Source organism: Aptenodytes forsteri, unplaced genomic scaffold, assembly GCF_000699145.1.
Source record: "Aptenodytes forsteri isolate BGI_AS27 unplaced genomic scaffold, ASM69914v1 Scaffold155, whole genome shotgun sequence".
NCBI classification, from domain to species: domain Eukaryota; kingdom Metazoa; phylum Chordata; class Aves; order Sphenisciformes; family Spheniscidae; genus Aptenodytes; species Aptenodytes forsteri.
Genome location: NW_008794446.1, coordinates 4,730,576 through 4,752,890, shown reverse-complemented (window position 1 = coordinate 4,752,890; position 22,315 = coordinate 4,730,576). Strand labels below are relative to the sequence as shown.

The 22,315-nt window shown below is 42.7% G+C and overlaps 2 protein-coding genes across 2 annotated transcripts in view; one reads left to right on the top strand and one right to left on the bottom strand.

The window, feature by feature from the left end:
* STARD13 (StAR related lipid transfer domain containing 13) overlaps positions 1–181 on the bottom strand; it is a 303,961-nt gene extending 303,780 nt beyond the window's left edge. Inside the window, exon 1 of the mRNA XM_019474868.1 lies at positions 83–181. The gene's annotated coding sequence lies outside the window, so the exon portion shown is untranslated. The remainder of the gene's footprint in view (positions 1–82) is intronic.
* The window catches only part of RFC3 (replication factor C subunit 3), an 85,536-nt gene that overhangs the window by 35,338 nt on the left and 27,883 nt on the right, over positions 1–22,315 (top strand). The window lies entirely within an intron of this gene.

The window sequence follows — 22,315 nt, the reverse complement described above, 5'->3', positions numbered from 1 at the left end:
CACACACACACACACACACACACACACACACACACACACAAAAAAAGTAGCTGTTTAAAACTGATGTTTAAATTCCACTCACAGTTTTGAAGTCTAATCATAAAACTTCTTACTTTGCAGCTGTAGCTCCAAGCTGTCTGGAAAGATAATGCAGTCCATCAGATATCCTGGTTTTGTTTTCTTGCATAAAAATATCATCTGTCATAGGCACAGGAGCTGACTTCAAGGACCAGCCCCTTCTGCAGAGCACACCAATCGGGAGACCCTGGGAGCACATGTGGAAAGCCGCTCGCCTGCGTGCCGGTCACGGGCAGCATATGCTCTGTGGGACCCAGGTGCCAAACGAACGCGGGTGTCAGCGGAACACAGCGCTGGGGGTGCCCCAGCCAGGGCTACCCGGCCACAAGCCCAGCTGCGGGAGGCGAAACGGAGGGCTGGTGGGGGAGAGCGACCTTGGCCGCGGGAGCAAAGGCTGAGCCTTTCGCAGACCACTTCAGTGCCACTGGTCCTGCAAAACCAGCCGTAAGGACACCAGAGCCTGAGGCCAAGAAGTGCGCCTTGCTCCTTTTGGCCTTATTCTTTACTGTTTTAATAAAAATAATCTCATTTACCATTGTATTAAATGCTTCTTCGCTTTTTCTCCTAGTTGCTATTCTAACCCCTTTTATGGCTTTTTATTCCAAATCTCATCCCTGCAAATCCATGCCTGTGGAAAAGTCCTGGGCATTGCCAACCTCTTGTAACAGGGGGGCTGGCAGCACTCTGGACCCGGCGGGTCAGCCTTGTCCGGGTCTTCCTCCCTTTCCCCAAAAGCTTGCCCTCTCCCCCCACCACACGGCCAGCTGCCCGCGGGCCCCCTGCTCCTCTACCTCCACCGCCTGCCACGCGCAGCTGCCCAGCTCTGCTGTGCAAGCTTCCCATGCGTTGCTTTGCTTCGCGCCGGTCAGTCAGAGAGGTCATTTTCTTCTTGCATCTGTTTAACCTGATGACATTTAAATTCAAACTGCTTAGAAACCGTATTTAGAGACATACACCCACAGCTTCCCAGCTTGCTGCATGCTCAGCCCTCGCATAGAACCAGGGGTGAGAAAAATGTGCATACATTAAGGCGGGTTGAAAGTGCAGCCGTAATGCAGTGCACAAAGTCAAAAATCAGACTGTACATAGGTGAGCGTGATGAACTAATATCTACATTTGTTTTCACTCCTGGAAGCATACTTGCAAGTCACAACATGCTGAGAAAGGAAACCAGTAAACACACCAGTGCAAAAGCCGTGCCTTTTCCAGCTGAAGGACAAGACCTAAAGGCCTTCCCATCTCGCACCTCCCATAATCACAGTGCTGGCTTTATTAATTCAGAGTAGTAGTTTTATTTGATCAAATAGCCTTACTTTCACAGACAGGGTGCAGGCTAGAGTGGACTGGCTGTAATAAAAAATGCTAACTCTGGTCTGTAAATAACTTGCTGGTTTAATAAATTAATTTTGCTTCTAAATTCTAGCTTAGTAGATTAGTAATTCACTAGAGGCTCATTTTACAATGCTTTCCCTGTGGATATTATCAGCCTGGTTAAAAACTTCGACAAAGCTCCTTCTTCCACCCCCAGAACCCACCGGTTTCTCAGAGGAAAAATTCCCGCAGAAAGACACTGAGACGAGGTGGATTTCGGTCAGTGAAATAAGTTCCTGCCGGTTTCAGGGTGGAATTTCCCATTTCCAGAGGCCGAGGCCAGCGCACCCTGAGCAGGAAATAACTCTCCGTTAGTAAGAGCCAAGAGCTGTAGTGGAAGTAATTTCTTTCATCGGCCACCGGCAGGGCGGGGAGGAGCGAGAGAGACGGTCTTTGGGGTGTGTAAGGTCTTTTTCAGATCTGCAACAAGGAGCAAACTTGTTTCCAGTTCCCAGCTGGGAACATTTTGTTCAGAGGTTTCCGAGCTGGGAGCGGCCGGGGCAAGGCTGGCCAGATGTTTTCCTGCCTGATCCCGATCCCCATCCCAATCCCGATCTTGTGCCAGGGACCAGGCATGGGGTTGGAGCTGTGTCAGCCTGCCCGGCTCTCCCTGGGGCTGTGCCCCGCAGCACGGCGGGACAAACCTTCACCCCGTTTTGCTGCTGAAGAAGATGCACCATCCAGCAGGACTTTGGAGGGAGAGGTGGAGGAAAAAATGTTGAGCCTTGTAAAACAGTTATTTCCGCTGAGTCTGAGACCTTGCCGGGGCGACGCAGAGGAACCCGAGCAGAAACCTCCCCTGTATGGCCAGGGGATCAGACCGCCGGCTCTGTTACCCCAACATCCTCACCGGCTTTCCGCAAGCTTTAAAAGGATCTAGCTTCATTTCTCCTTTTTTAGTCCCATGCAAGATGAAACCTCCAAAAGAGACGGTTCTGCCCCATCCAGCCTCATACCCACCGGCAATGACAAGCGGGACTGCGAATCCGCACTGGCACACCTGAGACCTGCCTTAACCTTCCGTGTGTCGGTACTGGCCACAGCCACGGAGGGGGTGGTACAGCCAGCCCAAATTCGCATCGGGCCTGGGAAACTCAGCCTGCCAGCCTCGGTTAAACACACAGCCAAGCCAGCTTGTGAAAGCTAAGCATATATGCATTAATGGCTGAGATTTAACAAGTCACCTTACTACAGCAGTCCTGTCATCGCTCTCAGCCTATTTACTTACCAACACAGCGTGGCTCCCTGCAGGACATGCGTGCCATCTATTAATTCCCAGGTCTATTGCATCTCACTGGCAAGTCTTTCTCCTCAACTCCCAGCATATATTTTTTTCCTCTCTCTTTAGTCCTGATTATGCCTGACTGTGTCATACTAAATTCCTGTCCTCGGTATTTACAGCCTGCAAATATTTGTAGACTTATCACATCGCCTGTGAGCCACCGCTTCACCAAGCTCTATGTATTTTTTTCCTCATTAATCAGTTCCTCCAACCCCTCTATTTTTGCTCCTCTTTCCTGTAGAGTTTGCTGATTTTGTTTTTAAAAGACAGCAGAGGGAAGTTTAATTCTCTTTTCTTTAAAGAAGGTCAATAGCTGGATGAAAATAAAGGCGTATTAAGGAGAGTTTAAGGCAAATTTGTATTTGATCTGACCAACTCTAAACTTCGTATCTGTTTTATTTATTTGTCACATTTGTTTGGATGACTAGAGTTTTATTGAAACACTAATATCACAAACTTTTGCATTCTCTTTTGTCAAACACACTAATAATCCACTGTCTTGGATAAACCCATTGACTTGCATGAAGCCACCTGGACATGCAGGTAAATGTGTGTGCAAACAGTCGTATGGTTGCAGCCTCAGGACGAGACCTTCAGCGGTACCAATTTGCACCATTGCCAGAGAGGTGGGGTCTCTGCAGCCGAAACGCAGAGCCTGAGAGGGGCTTCAGCCCTGCCTGAAATACCAGTCACAGGCAGCGATTTAGGAGCAGGCCGCTGGGTCAATGGTCAGCTGAGAAGGTCGGTACCTGCAGCAGCCTCTCTGTCGCTAGATCTCCCCTACGTTACCCCACGGCCAAAGTGCAAACAGGCATCTGAGTAAAGAGAACTGCATTGCAACATACTGTGAATACTACATGTGTCTCTCCAACCTTTGCCACCAGACGCTGGGTGGTTGCCTATGGCACAAATAGTACTTTACTCTGCTAAAGATCCCACTGGAATCTCACCATACTTACTAAGGCTTAGTGGGAACTGAAGGAGAAAAAAATAATCCCCAGACAGTTTAAATAAGGTTTGATTATTCATGGGAGCAGCAGGGGAATGTTAAAATTCTCCTGGGTTTGTTGGGAGCCCCTGGCATTGCCCCAGACTGCTGTTTTCCAACCGCCCCCTTTGCTTGGATGCCCCTAAATCCAGACTGTAACTTTAGATAAGGGAAATTCCCACTTAGACGATGAAGAATCAGAGGACAATTCGGGGCTGCCCTCTGCCTGGTGTATTTTGGGTACTTGGTGGGGTTTGGCTCCTTCCAGATCCTGGGAAAAAGGTTAAACTCTGCGCCGCCTGTCTGACCCTCGCCATCAGGGGCTATTCCCTTTGGGCCCCAGCCTGTCTGTGCAACGCAGGGGCCGGAGAGAACGAGGTCTGTAATTTTATTCTAGTTATATTAGGGCTTATTTTTATTCACATGAACTACAGTAAGCTGTAGCGGTGCCGCTGATGTCACTTCGGCTGCAGTGTTTCCATTAAGGCTGTTTTACCATTCAAAGGCAAACAAAAACAACCTAAAAAACCGCAAGATAAAGGCAACAAAATAAGTGCTTTAACAATGATAACTGTCTTTGCAATAATTTGCATGGTTTTGTGGTTTAGGCCTGTTTTATGGTCCTCTTAATATCATGAAATGTGTGACCTGGTTTCAGTGTTTTTTCCAGCTCTTGAAATAACTGATAGACAGAGCATTTCATCGAAAAACCTCATAGCAAGGATTTTTAAATAATACCTGAATTGAATTCAATCCAATCACGTTGCTCTAGAACGATTTCTTTAAGACTGTGAAAATGGGCAAAACAAATTTCTACCTAAAATTCATCATAACTCATACCAAGAAAAGGCAAGAATGCCTTCTGGCTGGTCTGATTAATAGCTAATATATCACGTACTGATACCAGCATCATATATACATTTTAATTTCCCCTAAATAATTTCAGTTAGTAACTAGAAGTATCACCCAGCTCAGAAATTAATTCTAAAAAATAAACATAATTAACTGCTGAACTCCATATTTTTCCCCAGAAACTAAGGTCTAAGTTCTGGATTAAAAGTTTTTCATTTTTTCAGTAAGGTTAGCAGGTTTCAGCCCCATAAAAACAGTACTTTGAGAAAGAATCCAAATATTCTAGACTGAACTTCTGAGGGCAACTGTTTATATAAATCAGCTCAGCCAGCTCCCCTCAACAATACAGCACTTGTAAATGTGATAGCACTGTCCACTTTCCATTAATATGCAGCTATCAGTTGGTGAGTCACACTATAAAGCATTTAACAACTGTTCTCATAAATACCATACACCATCTGTTAACTGAATCAAAAGGCTACATGCCAATTTTACTTTTGGATAGAAAGGTCTGTTTTAAAATTACTCCAGCAGTCTCAGGGCGTACAGATATTGTAAAAAATGAGTATAGAGACATGTCTTTCCACCCAATTCCCAAAGAGAACAGCTGAGAAAGAAAATATTTTTATCTAGTGGGATACTTTGACATTTCACCATTTGTTCTCATTGCAAGTCGGAACTACAGGACTTGAAATTTTCGTTATTCATGGCAGGAAATACCAACCTGGTTTTTTTATATTCTTAGGAAAGATGTCTACATTAGGTTTCTTACTAATTTATATTGAAATGAAGTGTTCTGACATGCCCAAAATACAGAAAAAAGTTTTTATCTGAGTTTGCAGGAGTGACCTGAGATACTTCGTTTCACAGCAGTTCAGTTTAAGATTCCACATGGTGACAACAGCACGTCACCTTACAGGAATGCTAGCTCATGCCATCATCCCATCCCTCAGGCTGGACTCTGATTAGGTCACATCTTCTCTAACACAAGGAGGCCCAGAAGTCCCCTGATGCAGCTCACTCAAGGTTAAATTATGGGAGAGTTAATGAGAGGAAGCTTTGGGCATTGTCACTGTGTTGGCAACCGCTGTGCAGTTGGAATTCAATTTCTGTAAAACTCAGATAACTCAAACTACTATGAGGTTTATTGTCCTGATACAGAAGGTAACGGCATTTTAGTGGGAAAGGGTTTAAATGCCTAAAAGGTGTATTAATTAGTCTAATGAAATGTACTTGTCATAACACATTTTTTCTCTGCTACCCATACAGTTTTCAGTTTTCATTTTTCAGATATAACCCAATTATTATCTACCCCCTTTCACCGAAGCTGCTTCCAGTCAATTATCGAGTCTGAACTTAAACTGGCTACACTCCAGAGGTCACAGTGGGAGGGAAGGAACAGTGGAGGTGATGGAGGGACTGAAAGCGACTGAAATATCACATGGGGAGCTGGAGGTGAAGATGCATTATAGCCTGTGGGCCCAAGGGAGTGGATCTGCAAAAGGTAATCAGCAATAAATCGATACTTAGAGTGTAAAAATAAAATCCTACCACATGATGTCTATCTCCTTTTCTCAAGCGAATGCTAGAAAAAACATTCAGAGAGGTTTCCCTGGGCACAGTTTTAGAACAAGGGCTACAAACTCCAGAGAGAGGAGAACGTAAGTCTGCCCTGCTCAGAGGTAACTGTGACCTTCAAAGAGCAAATGTTGCCTTCTAAGAGCAAGCAGAAAACTTTACCTCCTAAATGTCCCTGTTTCTCCATCCTCACCCTGTCACCTGGCCACAGCACTATCCCGTTTCTGAAGATCAGATTGACACAGAACAAGGTATTTCACAGGCTTACAGCTAAAAGACTTCCACATCCCTCAAACACAAATGTTGGCCTTGAGATGTTGACTCCATCAGGTTTGGACAATTTCACAAGGCAGTGGCACTGTTTTCCAAAACCAGATGTTTTAAAAAGAAATACTGAAGTATTGAAAACTCTCAATGAACCCTGCAAAGAAATAGAAAATGGAAGCAACTTCCCTCCATAGTGACAGACGCTCTGTTGCTGGTGATGGTTCTTTAATTATAAAACTCCAGGCAGCAACATTCTTGGATGTTTCTTTTCTGCACTGCTCTTGATGGTTGTGTTTTTCTGATCCACAAAAGCAGCAATATACATTCTGGCTTATTTGAGATTGGTGGCTATAGCAGTAAGAATGAATACAAGGTCTAAGAGATCATACTGTGCAACTAGGAACAAAAAGGACAGCCCTTTCGTTCTCAGACAATTTTTGCACAGGGTAAAGCTCTTAGAAGTGAAGGTGGGGGAGGATACAGAAGAGAAAGATACCCTGTTTCTTCCCCGTCTAATCACAATAGTTATACTGAAAGCAGAGGTAGGATAAAGTGACTGCACAGGGTCTACCAAAATAGGGCCCCAACATCTGTGAGGTCCATACTGCAGCAGTTCTCCACCACCTCTGGAAGGCTTTTATTATTATTCCTTATATTCTATGATCTACTATTATTCATTATCCCATTTTATGTAGTGTTCCTGCTTCTTAGAGCACCAGCTTCTGTATCTAGCAGAAACAATCTGGAAAGTAACTGTATTTAAAAAAATCACTTGAATCAATTGGATTTATGAAGTTCCGTTTCCATTCGTCTCCTCCTTGATCTTCTCTGTCTAGAGCAGATGAGTCACTGGTCCCTGTCATACCTCCACACACCAGTTTCCGCACAACAGAACAGCTCTGACCCTTCAAACTCCCTGCCAACCTAGACCTTCCTGGGGACAGACTTTTAGCTCGGTGCTCAGCTTCCTTCAAGCCCCACTCACAGAGCAAGAGTTGAGGTGCAGTCTGGACTTTAACCACTGAGCCCCAGGTTGCCGCTCGTGTGCTCCCTGAAGAGCAAGGGCCCCAGCCACATATCTTCGTTCTTAGAGCTGGACTTCTAATCCTATCACAGAATCAAACAAACTTTGAAATTCTCAAATCTGACTGTAAAATTAAAATCTCCTTGTTCTATGAGTATTTTAAAAACACTGAATGTGCCAGATCAGTCTCAGTCTCATCACCAGTGTGCACATTGTGAGCAACACGTGTCCTTACCATGCTCAGGGCAGAGATGAACTACGTCTGCCTTTGATCCAAGCAAAAGAAGGGAAAGTGGATGCCTTAGGAGTGTGCCAGCCCTAGGTTCATGTACTATGCTTGCCAAGATTATATGGCTTTCTGTTTTTGGCACAAGAGTGTGGTATGCTTTTCTCTTTTTGGCAAGTGGACACATCTTGGCAATGGCATATTTCAGGCTTGTGTGTGCTTGCAATATACAGGGCAAATATACTGCCCCAACACCCTCCATGACTACTAGAGGAATAATAATCTTCATTTTCTTGCCAGAGGAGCATTCTTAGGGAGGTATCATAGGGTCACAGAAATGGTTGAAAGGGACCTCTGGAGGTTCAGCCTGCAGCTCAAGGCAGAACTATTGCCAGTACTTGGTCAGGTCAGCCATGCTTTTTCTAGTTGAGTTTTCAAGACCCATTCCAACGATGGAGATTCCACCATCACTCTCACTAGTCTCTCAAACTGTTTCCCAAACTTTAGCCTGAATCTCTCAAGATACAATCTGTGCCAATCTGTGCCATTGCCTCTTTTGCAACTGGGCATCTCCCACTTCCAAGAAATATTTGATTCTGTAGTCTTTGTAATACCCCTTTGCATAGTTGTAGGCTGCTATTTGGTCACCTCCTGGCCTCCTCTTCATCCCAGACACCTCAGGATCTCCTTCAAGTAATGTGCTTTAGGCCCAAAACTGGACACTATTCCAGATGGGCCAGTGTCAAGCAGAGGGGATAGTAACACCCACTGTGCTGGCCATGGTCTTTGTAATGGAGCTGAGGAAGCAGTCTGCCTCATCCGTGATGAAAGCACACTGTTGGCTCATACTCAACCTGGCACCTGGATCCTTAGGTTCTTTTCACTGGGGCCAGCCTGCTACTCAGCCAGTTGTTTCCAGCCGGTACTGGTGCAAGGGTTATTCTGCCACACATGCGGGACTTTGCCCTGCTTCCTGCTGAAGGAGAAGTGGAGAGTTCATAGCATTTCTGTTGGCCCCGTCCTCAAGTTTCTCAAGATTACACTGAACTGAAGCACACCAGTCAACATCAGCCATTCCCCCTGGTTTGCAGATTTGCTAAAGGTGCACTTGGGTGTTGTCACTGAGGTAGTTATGAACATGTTGAGCAAAATGGGCCCCATGCCAACCCCTAACGTACGCTGTGTGTTACCAGACTGCAGCAGAGCATCAAGCCACCACTGACTACTCCTGATGAGCCCAGTGGTGCAGCCCAGTTTGCTCTTCCAGCCCATACATCTGTCCTCAGCTTCTGAGTGAGAACATAATGGGTGTCAAAAGCCTCACTAAAGTCAAGTGATAGCAAATCCACCACATTCTCCTTGTCCAAAAAGGGAGATGATAACTGGACACAATGATGGGGGCTTAAGACTGGAAAGTCTGTACTATAGTGCCATGCACAGTTTTTCTGAATAAGGTAGTTCAGGCACTAGAGGCAATATAACTGTGTTAATACAATGTTCCCCAAAAGCTAAATGGCTCTGCTTAGAAAAAAAAACTATGCTAGTCCCAGGGACTGCAAAGGAGGGAATGGCACTAATATGACTATTTTGGTGCTGATGCCTTCGTTAGCTTAACTCTCCTCTGGCTCTAGCACTGTGCTGCATAAACATATGCAGAGTTGAGTATTAGCTTTCCACTTCACCTCCAATTCGCATATTGTGAAGTTTTGTGTTAGTTATTTCAGAGCCAATTTTCAATATTGAATCTGTAGTGCTAACCACAGACTTCAGCTAGAATTATGGAGGATTAGTATCTCTGTAAAAGCTGCAAAACTGAGCCATTTTATCATAGAAACATAGGGATTCCAGGGATGGGACATCTACCACCTCTCTGGGCAACCTATTCCAGTGCTTTACGACCCTCAGCGTAAAAAATTTCTTCCTTATGTCCAGTCTAAACCTACCCTCTTTTAGTTTAAACCATTACCCCTTGTCCTGTCGCAACAGGCTCTACTAAAAAGTCTGTCCCCATCTTTTTTATAAGCCCCCTTTAAGTATTGAAAGGCCACAATAAGGTCTCCCCGAAGCCTTGTCCTCTCCAGGCTGAACAACCCCAACTCTCTCAGCTTTTCCTCATAGGAGAGGCCCTCCTCTGGACCCACTCCAACAGGTCCGTGTCTTTCTTATGCTGAGGGCTCCAGAGCTGGACGCAGCACTCCAGGTGGGGTCTCACCAGAGCAGAGTAGAGGGGCAGAATCACCTCCCTCGACCTGCTGGCCACGCTTCTTTTGATGCAGCCCAGGATATGGTTGGCTTTCTGGGCTGCGAGTGTACATTGCTGGTTCATCTTCAGCTTTTCATGCACCATCTAGCTTTTCATTATATTATGAATGAGCAGAAAGTAAAAGTTTAAAAAGATATGTAAGCTGGCTAATAATTTGAACAGTTTAAAATCCTCTGAAATTCAATGCTTATGTCAAACTGCCAACAAAACCAACAAAACTGAGATGAAAATTAAACCCCCCAAAATTTAACCAGAAGATATCTGTTCCCCAGAAGAGTGAACACCGTGCTTCAGCTTTCAGTTGGTACAATATTGTAGAAGAGGCACTCTAAAAGCATCTACAGAGACTTTGAAACCTTTATAACTGTGCAATGTCATTATCTTCAGATCACATCCTCAGTGACACCCATGCAGGAATCTGAACATTGATGATGAGAACATAATATGGATATTCAGGTGTTTCGTGAGGGTGGTTGAAGGTCTGATCTGTGATGTGGAAAGGGGAGAGAAGGCCTTGGTTGTAGGGGTCCTTGGTGAATTTGAAGGACTGGCATTCAAGAAGAGGAAGAGAAGAAATTGCATAGAGAAGCTAATGAGGGACCCTGAGGTAGATCTCCTTGATACTACACATTCAGGGACAGTCAAAGGCATTTGAGTGCACTACTTGTACACGTGTACATGCTTGAATGCTGTAGTCTTTTTTTATGAATTATAACCTTAACCTGGAAAGCAAAAGTGTGTGGCAGGATGCATTAAAATTCATGCTAAGTTATTTGAACTTTACATTCCTATTGAGGAACTTCATTACCAATACAGACTCAAATTTTGTTTCAACTGTGTTTTCAATATTATTACTGCAGGCTGCTTTTGTCAATATAGTGGCATTTATGGAATCCAAAAGATGGTAAAATAGAAATGGCATCATCATTAACATTGTGAACATATTGTGCACAGCTCTCTCCAGTGTCCTCACAGGATAAGATCACAGAAAATACAAGCAATTTTTTCCTTCAGCTAGAGAAAGCATTTCAAGAGAAGACAGTGAATGCTGTCACACTGGTGTTAAAACCAGACTGGGGCGGTCATAAGAATAAGCAATGCTATTGAGTGAGAGAGAAAAGCTGCTTTGTTCTTAATGTATTTCCTTTTATTTGCCAGAATGCCGCAGCAAGCTCAAACTTTCTCTGTATTTCTTTGAAGCAATGTTGTCAGCAATGCCTTCTGCAGTCATTTTTTACCATACAAGACCTTGTACCAAACTTGTACATGTTAGCACTATTTTTATTGGCATGCATATGAATTACTGGCGTATGCAGTGGTGACAATAGCATCATTCCAACGTGTGCCTCACTTCACTGAAGTGATACTGAAATACTCAAGAAATAGCTAAGAGTTGGGCATGCAGAATTTATTAGAAAGTACAGAGCACTAAGATGATCACTAAACACGAAGAGGAGAGAAAATTTTCAGAGAGAACCAGAAGCAACAGGCAACGGGTTTCTATTTTCCAGCATATAGCTTAAAACTGTAGACCACTGACCTTATTACAGTACAATTCAGAGCTATCAGTAACGTGTTAGCTCATGTACAGAGTAACGTCTATCAGACAGCCTATTACTTGTAGTAAAATGGATGTGCAAAAAGGGGATGCTCAGAGAAATGTGGAGCAAGAGATACTCAGTTCCCACTCAGGTACACAATGAGCAGCAACCACAGTAGCCTACTCAGTAATCCAATTGACTTTATTAACTACAAGACTGCTGCGTCCTCCAGTCTCCTGAAAAAGCCTCCTGCAGTCTCATTACAGTGAGAGCCACCTGCTAGATTTGTAGAAAAAGTGGATGTTTTATCATCTTTAAACATAGTCCCATAGCTGCTTTTCATGTACAATCCCCCTCTTGCTCTCTGCAATATCATCTTTGTATGATTTCTGGAGTCCCAGTATTAGATCTGTATGTACAATAACAAAGGATCTTTGAGATATCACAAATTCTTTAATGTATCCTCCTTACAGCCAAGAAGCCTTGGAGAAAAGACAATGGATAAGTGAGAAATGAAGAAAGTAAAATACAGAGTCCAGCTTGGGTAAAGAAGATGAATACTCTGTTTTAAATGGGATGTATCACACCAGTATGAGATGATGCCAAAATATTTCATTTGGGAGAGGAGCAGTGAGCTCAGCTTTAAAAGAGAATGGAAAGAGATAGCTAGATCCTTAGTCTACAGAACAGATCTTCTGGGTCTACTTCTCTTCCCACTGGAGAATTACAAACATGAAGGAAGCATTCAGCCCAGATTTTATGACGTCTGCTCAAGAGAATGCCTTTCGATGAGGCACCAAGAAGAGATCGCACAGTATCACAACACATACCGATCCTGTGAGCGTGCAGCATTTAATCTTTTCTTACATAGGGAGGCACTAGATAGCCATCCCTGGAGATGCTGTTCTCACCAGGCATCTATTCTGGTATAGCAGGTGTGCAATCATCAACAGTGCCGTTTAGTTCAACTTGTCATATGTAGCACAAGGTTCAGTGAGAGCCTCAGGCACCTCAAGTGTCAGCTACCGAATAATTTGCCATAAGTACAAGAGCACCACCTTGTGATACCTGAATCACGGTGTGCCAATTGGAGAAGGAGAGTGGCAGGAGTGAGTGGGCTCCTGCCCATCCCTGAGAGTCCTCTGTCCCTGGGACAGTCAGCATCATGCAAACCTGGATGCGCTCCCTCTTCATTGCTTACTGCCTTAGCAATACGAAAGACCACAGAGGCAAATGTGGAACAACATATCACTGATATTTGAGTTCGGGGAAGATGTAGCACAGCTAATATTTTCTGGTGTGCATGTCTGGAAGCAGAACAACTTCCAGTGCAAGTAATGTTATACATTCATCCAAAAGGATGTGGCATTAGCAGTAATAAATCACCTGGCTATAGCTACAGCCACCAACCAAATGCCCATACAGCATACAGGATTTATTAAATTGGACTGCTGTGAAACAGGTAAAATCTTAGGCTAGGGCTACAGATTTATTTTTCTAGGTTTTCTAGTATAAGGCTGGTTAGACAGCACAGTCTTGCTCTGCATAGCTGATCAGCCTTTGATTTTTGCTCTCTCTTCAGTAGGACCATTAAAACTGCCAGCCCCAAGTTATAGCTCCAGGTCCTAGTGAAAAACCTTCATATGAGACAAAAAAGAAAGCTACTTTCCAATTTTTATAAAGCAGCACATTCACTCAGACCTGCCTTTCATGTTATAGCTAAATTCCCATTGCCGCGGGGAATTTTAAAAAAGTTTGTAGAAGCTGAGGGTGCTTGTCTGGCAAATAAGGTGTAAAGGTCGTATATAAAATGCAAAACAGTGCCTAGATGCTATCTGATAAAATATTCTGGGATAACAAAAATCTGGCCTCAGAATCGTGTTTGCAAAAGAAAGAAGTTGGCAAAGAAACTTGAGAAGTCCTGAGATACTGGCTTAAAATTTTAATGTTGTTTGACATATAGCTGTGGTCAAATCAATGCAAGCTTTGGAAGTGCTGGATGAATTTAAATCCTATTCCAGTAATTATGTTAGGAATATGAAGCAATATAGAAAATTTTAAAACATCACCTCCTACTCATTTACATAGTAAAATGAGAAACCATTTGAATCCTTGCCATATTTTTGAAACAAGACATTTTTATAAATTCAAATAGTTTAGGAAGAGATTCCAAAAGCCTTTAGGTGCCTATGGCACAGCTCAAGCAGAATTTAGATGCCTGAATTCAAGTGAGTGAGTCACAAAAATTCTGCCTGTGGCATGCATACCTGAAAGGCACCTAAGCTGTCATCAGTAAAGTTATTTAGGCACCTAAAGTACTTCTAATGCCTATTCCCAGAGGCCTTCTTATCTTGGATGAGATGAGTGTCTCAGCAGATATTTTGTTTCCTGGTGTGTTTAGGCATTCTCAAACTAGTTGTTCGGATGCCTAAAATCCTTTGTAGATGAGGGATGGTTACACAACGCCTGGCCTGTACCAACACCACCGAGCTCAGCACAAAGCAGAGAGTTCATACACCTACTGTTACTCCAAAAGCATTCGAATGAACACTCCTGTGGGGTGACGCCCATCACTTGCACCACATAAAAGGTGAGGAACAGTATCACTACTGCTAGGCATCTTCTTTTAAAAAAGTAAATGAGTCATTCATACCCAAGCAGCAACTGAAGCGGCTAAGAGGGACTACAGAGATGTAAATCCCTCTCTCTCATAGGCACCTGAATTCCAGAGAGAGAGAGAGGGAATTTCAGACACATCCCTTGTTTCAGCATTTTCTTTGCATCCCTCTGCTTGGCACCCTGGCTGTTGTAAATCCCACAGCCCGCTGCCTGACTCCTTCCCTCAGCTGTATAAGATAGTTAGATGAGTAACTCAGGACTGCAAATTTCTGCCTCTGAGCTGGGCACTGGAAAGTCAGGTGGGATGTCGTCAGACCTGGGTCCCTGTGCATCTGGGCCTTTATGACTTTTCTTTTTTATCCTAATGTATGTAATTATAAACCCTGACTCTGGCAGCCACTTGTCCAGAAATGCTAAATAAAGAAAAGACTTCTTGTATTGCCATCCATTCTCTGAGAGAGTTTTGTAGGCCTTATAAAGCCTCAATATGCATGAAATTTTGCAATCAAAGGAATAATCTGAAACTTTGAGGTTTTTTTTTTTAAAAGAACAACTTTTGAAGCACACCCCTTTTAAGAATAAAAAACCCTAAATAAAGCACCCTAGATTATAGCAATCTTACTGCGTGTTCCTGCCGTTATACTGAAAATATCCTTATGAGTGTGAAATCATTGCTAGGATGTTTTTAGTACAGAACAGTATACTAGTTAGCAGGGCAATATTCTCTGTAAATGTGAAATACTCTAAACATAGATCAACACTGCAACCAGCAATACAAGAACTGGGGCTACAGTGAGAGCCAAACCTTGTGGAGCATCTCTGTATGTCAGTATCTCGGCACTATGGCTGGGAAGGACCAAGTGGACTTGCCACTCTGCAGACCCACAGTATATATTATAAGCAGCTAAAGGAGGAAAAAAAAGAGGCAGTTTGCATCTGTCATCTGACCACCTTAGGGCTGAAGGTTTTTTTCCCTTTCAGAATTAAGATAACAGCTACTAAAAGAACATATCCAGAAATGTGATTAAAAATAACGTATCCATAACAGAGATATCAAGAAATGTGATTAAAAATAGCATATCCATAACAGACAATTTAAACAAGTTTTTAATGCTGTAAATAAATATGTTCACGTCAGTTGGCCAAATGTTTTCTTTACATGAAAACACATGAAAAGGATTGTGCCCCAAAACATAACCTATGGAAAATGTTCACCTGTTGAGGGCAAGATGAGACACACAGTAAAATGAAGGTCATTATTTCTTTAGGTATCTACTATAACGGTGCTCTTCCCCCTTCACATTTTTTTCCACTCTTTGTTTTGGGATATTTCCCTGCTATGGGCCTACATACAGAAACTCAAAACCGCCCCAGTGGCAGATGCCCAGCAGCAGCCTCCTCCACACTCTCTCAAAGCCCACAGTCCCGACCGATCCCCTCAGTGGTACTACTGCTGCCCGGGCAATCGTGCACCAGCCCATCCTCCTGAGAAGTGGCTTTAACAAGTCCAGGGACAGAGGTTGAGATTAAAGTTGCAGCTAAAATAGCTTCCACCGGTACTTTAAATACTACGCTAATTGTAACTCTGTGTATATCTACCTCCTGGTGGCAGTTGCTAGAGCTCTTAAGGCCACTAACGCTCACAAATATTTAGCAGTAATAACCCACCAGAAATGTCAAAGCCAGGAAGTAAAATGCTACACCCACGATTCTTTGTGCATTATATTTCACTTTCATTAAAGCATAACAAACCAGAGGAAATAGCCTCAGAAAAGTTCATTTAGCCAGTTAGAGAAAGATGTGATTTTTTAGTATGATACTGGCTTATGTATGTCTCCATTTTCTCTGCCTGACCTTTTCCAGATCAGTCTCTGTTGTTTAGAAAATAGGCTGTCTTTGATTCGTGCTGGATTTCCACTCAACATCAAAGGGGTTCGCATACATGGACCAAGAGATCAAAGGTGCTGATAATCTCCTGAAATCTGCTTGGTTGTGCCATTCAAACTAATACACTGGTAAGAGTTAGCTTCGATAGTTATTATGTTAAAGAAAACACAGTGAGTTTGGGAAGTCTTGCTTGCAGTGTTTGTTGCCATTCACAGTTTTGAGACAAACTAGACTGCTAAATATCCCTAATTATCCTAACTCTCACGTTGATTTCTCTCCTTTAGCAACTGATGCTACATTTCATTTCTTTTTCGAAAAGTGAAATTGCGAGCTAAGAAATGTTTGCAGTATCTAAACAGGCACTCTCAGTCTGTCAAGGCTTGAACAGATGCACAATTCATGAACTGAAACTACATGATATAACAACTCAACTATTTATTGACTTGATGAAGCAAAGCTTGTTACTAACAATAGCCTATTCAGACCAACCTTTCTTTTCTGATAAACACACTAAAACAAAAAACTATTTGGAATTCTTGTGTTTGAAATACAGATGAACCCATTTTAGTTCTTATCATAGATGGGAAACATTTTCTGGCTTATTCTTCAGATAATTTTGAGCTTAAAGTTTTGCTTTTAAAATACTTCTGCAGCTTTTCTTAGAGAATGATGTTCCAGAGTTACAGAAAAAACTTTGCATCGATTCATATTCTCCATCAGCTTGCTCGTTTCAAGGTTATAATAAAGTTCATCCCAAAATGATGTCAATAATTTATGGCAGTAAACATCTGTGTTCCTAATACACTGAATAGTTCATAATGCATGACTCATATTTAAATCATTCATTCCAAGCCTTTGAATTATCAAGTGGAAAACAAGAAGAATGGAACAAAACTACTGCAGTGTTTTAAGGGAAAATCAAACTTGAAAAGCTGTGATATTCTGAATAATCTCATAATCATTTAAAATGGTATGTAGCAACAGCAAAAAAGCAGTAAATGGGCATCATGTTGTAAATTGTGCTGTAATCCATGTTAGATTCTCAGTGATGCTGGAAAAATATGTATCTTTAAATATGAGCAATATGTATATTGAAAAACATATAGTTGTAAGAAAATAAGTATCAGTCAATACTGATACAAATTTTGACCTCCTGATTTCACTAGCAAAACTGGAAAAATTGCTGTCATCACTGCATTAGAGAAGAACAATGCACTGAATTTACAGCAGTTTATATCTGCTATGGATGTAGTTTTTTAATGCACAGCAAACACTGAACTTCTTTGCATGATTAAGAGGCATTTTGTGATGGATGCAGCTGCATAACCTAAGAGCATTCAACCAAATCGCTCAGGACATCACTGCTGCAGAAACATGTTGTAATTAGGTAGGAAGCCACTATATGTTTGATAAAAGTCATTGGATCTCTTGATTTCCATTTAATTTGACTATTTAGGCACTTAATGCAAAAGTGGACCGTTTCCAACAGTAAGGATTGGTGCATACCCATAGGAAAGCACGATGTACTCCAGAAGGGAGAAAATTCTGTTGGGAAATCCCAGTACAAACTCACTCGAATAAATAAGTTGTCCAAGAGAATTATATAAAAGTTTTAAATTTGTCAGCAGTCTAACTTAATTACAAGTCTCTAGATTATCCTTAGGTGGGAACTGCTTTAGTCTTTCTTGTGGGACTTGGTTGGTTTTGTATGACATATCTAAACAGACATAGAAACATGAGGGTGACTGTCAGGACGCATCTCTAGCCCAGTGGGTTGGATGTCCTCCTGGAAATCTGCTGCCCTGGGCTCAGTAACGTTTCCATGTGAAATCATGTCATCAGGAGAGGGAGACTGCTTTCTCCCTCCCTCTTGGCACACTCGGTTGGCTGGGATACTAGTCCAGAGTATGAGAAGCTTTAACTTGGCCCCCAAACCCAACGTGAGCTACATGTCAAGCTCCTGGAAAACAAGCCCTGAAACCGGTAATTGGGTAAATTCAGCCCAACTGAGGTGATATGAGCAGTTCCCATCCTGTGAGGCTGGTTTCTTGGACGGCCTTGCGAAGGTTGGGTGGTGCATCCCAAGGGCCAGCCAACGCACTGGCTGCCTTAGCTGCAGGAGAGCGGCAGTGGCTTGTGGGTGGCCTGGGGGTTACGCTGCCCCTTTTGCTGCTGTGCCAGGCACTGAGGGTGCTTTGGGATCTCCGCTGTGGACAAAGCCTTGGCACTGAGTCCCCAGGCAGGTACGGCTGCAGGGACACAGGAGTATGGTGCCGGGCTTGCTGCGCACTCCCAATGGCATGGGCTTGCTAGAAAACTGCCCTGCCTGCCTGGAGATTGTGCTTGGCTAAGGGGCGTCTGCTGGGAAGCAAAAAGCCATGTGCAGCTCAAGGCTCTTGTAAGTAGTCGCCAAGAACAGACAAGTCGTAGGGTGCCTTGCTCTACCTGCTGCTCTGACATCCGAGGTCAGCCAGGAAGCTTCCACTAACAGTCCCTAAACAGGGACATGAAGAGGCTAGAAGCACCATCCCCCAGCAGATTGCTGGGATTAGTTCTCTTACTCACCCAAGAGATCAATTCTGGTGATTTTCTCTACTGCTCTGGCTTTTTGATGTGGGATTGCATATATTTTGTGAGGAAGATCTTTATACTTCACGTTAGCAATGGTGATATATACATTCCTTTAAACACAGCATATAGCTTTTGAGAACTTGTGATCAGACACATTTTATAAAGCTAAAGAACATAGGAATGCTGTTGTTTGTAAATGGGTATTGCAAAGAATACACAGATACCGAGGACAACGCATTTCTGCTGCAAATCCTGTACCAAATCTTATCTAATCATAAAAATCCCTAGAAGTATCTTTTTAAATTATTATTGTTTTCTGCCTTTATCAGTTCATGAAAGCTCAAAAGAGCTAAGAAAATTTATTTTGAAAGGAATTACAAATTCTGAAGAATCAATAAATACAACTGTATTCCCAGCAGAACATTTTTATATTGTGCTAGACAAGGATGAAGATGCATTTTCTGTAAACTTAGTTATGAAAAAGACAGCTCAGAGACTACAATTTAATTACTAAGATATAACAAGACAACTGGGGAAATTGCTAGATTGGCAGCTTTTGAAAGAGTTTACAAAGTGATTTTACAGAAAAAAAGGAAAGGCTTATTTTTTGTCTAGGGTATTTTTTGCTATGGAAGTTTAGATGTTTATGTGGAAAGGAAGGTTTGTCAATATTTTAAAACAGAAAACAAAAAAGATTAAAAAATGAAAGCCAGATATGAGGCAGTAGAAGTATGCCACTTCACAAAACCAAGAGTCCTTCCACAAGCAAGTATTTGTTCTTCCCTTATTGTACGGGTAACATTTATAACAGATTCTATGCCACAGTGTTTGTTAACGTGAAGAACTAACAGTAGTAATTATCACTCTCTTACCCTTTGAAAAATTTACTGAGGAGTGAGTTTATCATCAATGATATTTCTGTATAAATAGCCTTGCTGATTTTTCTAACCTAATCATTTAATAGCTTTCCATGTTCCTACAGTATTTACTTTATTATCAAAATAAGCAAACTAACCCTTGATCTTATTTTCTCTTTGAATTCAGAATAACATTTTGTTCAGTTGTGTTCTTCTAGTTTAATGCTGGTGAAATTCCATTGAATTTATGGGCAGCTACTCTGCTATAAAACTGATATAGTAGAGTATTAAGCTTTTCTACTCAGCTTTTCTTTTATCACCTCAGATAAATAAGACCTTTTATAGAAATACGCTCTATTTTTTATAAAAGCTCCCACTTGTCTAGTTTGTTGTTCAGAAGCTTTTGTAGATGTTTATCCAAAGTTGGACATAACGGTTGTTCACTCCACATGGACAGATAAGTAAAATGCCACCAATTTCCTTTATCCCCCAAATTCACTTCCATTTCTCAAAACCTGCAGATATTTCTCGGCTTTACATCACGCCCTAAAGGTAACTTTGAAAGATGCATGTCACTGGCCAGCGTTATCAGCTCACCTTGCAAGAACTGTCCAGCTCTTTGCAACACCAAAATCACGTTTTAGTTATAAGAGGCCTTGTAAGAGGCACCAGCATGAAACCAACAGATTTTCTTCACTGCATCCCTCCAGATACCAAGAGCACTTCAGCACTCAAATGAATGAAGTGGCAATCAACTGGCGTTCAGAGAAACTCCAGGTTTGCTGATTTTTTCATAACAATGCCACGAGCAGACACGAGGAAGGCACAGACCTGAGGCCCATCAGCCTACTAGACATTAAAGTCCTGTTCTCCATCTTTTGCACTGCGGCTTCAGATGTCTGATGACCCAGCCATGGCCAGAGAGAACCACAGCCATCACCTGGGCCACATCAACAACAGAAGGATAGTATAGGAATAATATACACTTAGGAATAATTTTGCTCCTTTATTATAATGAGAGGAGTATTATGCAATCTGGTCAAATCCCTTTACTGGTGTCATCAACAGCTGTGGAGAAATCAGAAATTACGACCTTTTGATCGCAGCTACAGCCAACCATCCTCAAGAAAAAATGTGATGTACAAGGGGCAACAGTAGCTTTTCAAAACCCCTGCAGATTCTTGCCTTGGAGACAATCAAGATCATGCTGGGACCTCTGTGGCACCTCAAAGCAGCCCCCAGCCATGCTGGGCTTTTTGTCCATCAGTGGCTTTGTCCTTAGACAAGCAACATCCCTATGCAGCTAGCCAAGAAAACCTCCTAGCAGCTCTGTGCCATCAAAGTAGCACAAAGTAGCTAGAGCATCCTGCTGAGGGAGGCAGCCGACCCTCTTGCCTGCCCAGATACAGTTTTGGAAAGATCTGATACACTCATTACTCACATGATATGCATTACTCATTCTGAGTACAATATAGCAAGTGTTACTCCGTACTAGGATGACTACGTGTCTTGTACTGACACTGTAATAAACAGAGTATTATAATAACTCTCCTTTGGCAAGAGCTTATGTCTCTCTTAGTGACAGCATCACCATTAAAGCTATGTCTGCAGGTTTAATCTCTCTGGTTGATCTTTTTAGGCTGGCGGTCTTTTCTGAAGTCCATTTCCTTCCTTTCTACGTTATCACTTATTACTGACAAAGGGCAAATGGCTCAAACATTTGCAAACAAACATCGTGAGACAGTCCCTGCCCTGAAGAGAATGTAATCTACTTTGGATACAGACAAATTAATCGTTTATTCTGAACTTTTGGTTTCTTTACCAAAACTTTACCCCCACTGGTGCGCAGCCAGCAGTGCCAGACCTGCACCGTGGGAACAGAGCAAACCTCAGCCTGACCTGCGGGGCAGGAGGGGAGATTGCTGCGGCCCCAGCCTTGCACCATGTATTGATTTTCTCATCTGAAGGGCAGTCAATGGGAAATGTATGAGCAGTGAAGGAAGCAAGATCCCAAGGTTTTCCCCTACCACCTGCACTCTGTGTTATGTTGGGCCTCTGAGTCTTACATTTCCGATGTGCAGTATCCTGGCTGTAACGGCGAGGGTGGAAGTGTCTTTTCCCCCGTCCCCCCTTAGCTTATCTGTTAAGGCGATCTCATCCATGATGGGAGCTGCAGAGCCAAAGCTTTTCAGGCACAGTGAGCCCAGAACTGGGGCTCCTGTCTCCTGATCTCATGCTCAGGTGCGCCCTGTCAAAGAAAAGGGGGTGGCATCAACTCTGGTAGGGCTTTGAATAGATCCACATAGTTCCTAGGTCAGCTATAAGCTAATCACAGGACAGAAATGGCTGTTGCAGGGCCCTAAGGGCTGGAGACTAGAGGACAGCCGTAACTGATGCTTGGGAATTACCAATGACACCCTGGCTTCTTCTAAATTCAAAAGGTCAGGATCTGTCCCTGATTGCCTGTCACACTGAAACTGCTTCTGTTTTAATATTCTCATCATAAGCCAGAATGAACTCCTCTACTTACAAAATACTTGTTTTCTGAAAATCTGGCCGTGCTGTCCTATTGATATGACCTTCCCCAAAACAAAAAGCATCTCTAAATAACTCAGGCTTTGTGAGAGTTGCGAGTGAACCACAGGTGAACTGTATTATTTTAAACTTCCATATTAGCAGAGAAAGATATTGACAGAGAAAAATAAAATAAACCTTCCTATAACCTTGTAGTTCAAACCCTTTTTAGGTAGCTGGCTTCATTTTCAAACAAGTTTTATAACAAGAGCAAATAAACTCAAAATATTTGATGGTAACCATCCAAAATGCTTGGAGTTTTTGACATGCTTTCACATGTACTTCTTGGCTGATATAAACAGCAGGTTAGTGTCAACGTGAGTTTCTCCTGTCTATT